Consider the following 2618-nt stretch of genomic DNA (forward strand, 5'->3'; position numbering starts at 1 on the left):
GGGTGCTAGGTGTATTTTCTGAGCGTTATCCTCTAATGTGTGGTCAAAAAGCCAGTAATCAGAGGGGTCTGAACAGTAAGATCTCTTTTCTCTTGGCAGGCCTAGGGCTAAAGAAAGCTGCCTGTTGTCATCGTATCACAGGGGTTCCATACTGTTATCTCCTTATCACAAAAGTTTCATTCATACCTTCTTGGTGGTTCTCCTGGGCACCTCCTCAGAGCACTGACTCTTTCTTCTTCACAAAGCAGCCACCTGACTCCAGGTCCCTCCTCAACCAGCCACCCCCACTCTTTTATAGCACTCTTCTTCTCATTGCTTACAGCTGTGGCCTGTTAAAGTCAGGCCTGCTCCCACTCTTTGATAATTGGCCCAGCTGCAACTCCTTAGGGGTAAGATTACTTTCTACACTATCTTTATTTTCTTATATTCTATCCCCCTACAGCTGCCCCCTTGTCCTGTGGTTCCACAGCCCACAGCTGCTTTCCAGGGAAGCACAAAGTGCCTGGCAGCCCCTGCACAGCTTTAGAACAGCAGGGCTGACAGACCTGCACAAGCTCCTGGGGAACCACACAATCTGCAGGAACAAACTGAACCATTCATAGCATTTTGCCAAGGTGAATTGCACTGACAGTGCACTGCTCCCCCCTCCCATGTGCAAGATCAGCTCAGATGCAGCAGAGCTGCACAGCCTTGGGTCTGATTGCAGTGAAAACAGCAACACTGGGAGAGGAGAACAGCCAGAAGCATAACTGGGGCCTGTACCACAGCCTTGTCTTCCCCCACTGGTTTGGGAGCTGGATTTAAGCGCAGGCCTTTGCACTTGCTCATTGCACAACTTGCAAGACTTAACATTTCTCTGCTGTACACACTGAAATGCATTTCTTCTTCTCACTACCAAACTCCATTCATCTTAAAGGAAAAAGAGAAAAAAAGACAAGAATAAGGCCTACAGCCTTAAATATTACTTGACCTTTTGCTTGACAATGTGGAACTTTCTTCTTTTTCTTTTTTTCTATGAGCTCTCTTTTCCCAAGCACTGCTTTCTTCTGTGTTTATTTGGGCTTGAATTAGGGCTGTTTATCACAACTACAGCAGTTGTATTATTAAAGCACAAGTAGATCAGACCTGTAAATTATAAACACAAAGTACAACTTAGAGTGATCTTTGCTTTCATTCTGGTTAATAAAAATTCAATAGACCAGCTAGCCCTCCAAGGCATAATTTACACTATTTTTATAAACTCCCAGAAGATGCTGTTTACAAGCAAATGGCAGAGTATTATCACTAGTTTGGGGGGGTTTGTAACATTATCTAATAAATGCCAGAAGAGCTGTAGTGATCCACCACAACAGCTGTAACAATAAAGGTTATATAAAAGCAGCAATAAAGGTTGCTTTTAGTGAAGGACCTTTCTGTACAGGTAAATCAATTTCTAAAATTGTGTACACCTCTTCCAGACCAGGGAAAGAGCTGTAGCCATTCTGCCCAGGGACTGACTTTTAAAGGCCAAGAGACAAAAAGGGGAGATTATAGAGATATAAATAAGAATATAACAATGTATAGATAAGAATCTTCTGTGTCCCTTAAATAACATTTTACAGCAACAGATACATGTTGTAACATTAGAAACTATGTTTCCCCCCTACCTCTCAGCTCTTTTTACAGTGGCATTATTGCACTGAGCTGAGGGGCTGGTGTGAAGTGATGCCTGAGAGGACCAGAGGGACAGAGCTTGACTGGGGGCACACATTAAATCCCAGTGTTGTCCAGAATAGGTTCTTTCACCCAGTGTTCAAGATGCCAATCCAACAGTGAGTCAAGGTATTTGATTTATTTACATTTCTGCACAGAAAGGAGGCTGGGTGGCAAATCCACAAAGCCAGCACAACTATCAAAACTTTTCACTTATTTATACATTTCAGCAAATGAAGGTATCGATGTTCATTGGCTGCAAGTTATATCATTCTCTTATTTAGTGGTCTATCTTCTACTGATTAATGATTGTCATTCTCTTATTTAGAGGTCTATCTTCTACTGATTAATGATTCTCTTATTTCTCATGCTAATTAGCCCAGTATTTATCTTCTTTTGGGTCAGTGGTCTGTGAGTCACTGGTCATGACCTGCTCCTGCCAGAATCACCTTTTACCCAGCTGGGGCTGATTTCAGCACAGTTGCTGGGTTGCCTTTATCAGTTTCTTCCTTATTTTTGGGGTCCTGCCAAACGTCCTTGTGGCCTCTAAGTTCTGCATTCTGTGTGCCCACTCTCAGTGGCACATCACACACATCCTTCCAAGCATTGTCAGCCTTCCCTAGGACCGAGATCGCTGAAACGTGGAGCCCTAGCCCTTAGCAAGGCAATTCTACCATAAAAATAATTTCTCTTTCCAACACCTGGGCATTACTTAGAGCTTGTGAGCTGCTGTTCCACAGATTAAATCTCCTTTCTTGTTGATTAGGCTTGAAACTTGCGAAGATCAAACATTAATGAACACCCTTTCTTAAGAAAATCGTCCACATTCCGCATTCTGCCCCCCGGCCGAGGCGCTCTCTGCGGGCCGGGGCCAGCCCCGCGGTGACCGGGCGCTGAGGGCGGGGCGGGGCGGGGGCCGGCCCTGG

This window comes from Agelaius tricolor, unplaced genomic scaffold (assembly GCF_023055355.1).
Source record: "Agelaius tricolor isolate 1412-34295 unplaced genomic scaffold, bAgeTri1.0.p SCAF_12, whole genome shotgun sequence".
Taxonomy (NCBI): domain Eukaryota; kingdom Metazoa; phylum Chordata; class Aves; order Passeriformes; family Icteridae; genus Agelaius; species Agelaius tricolor.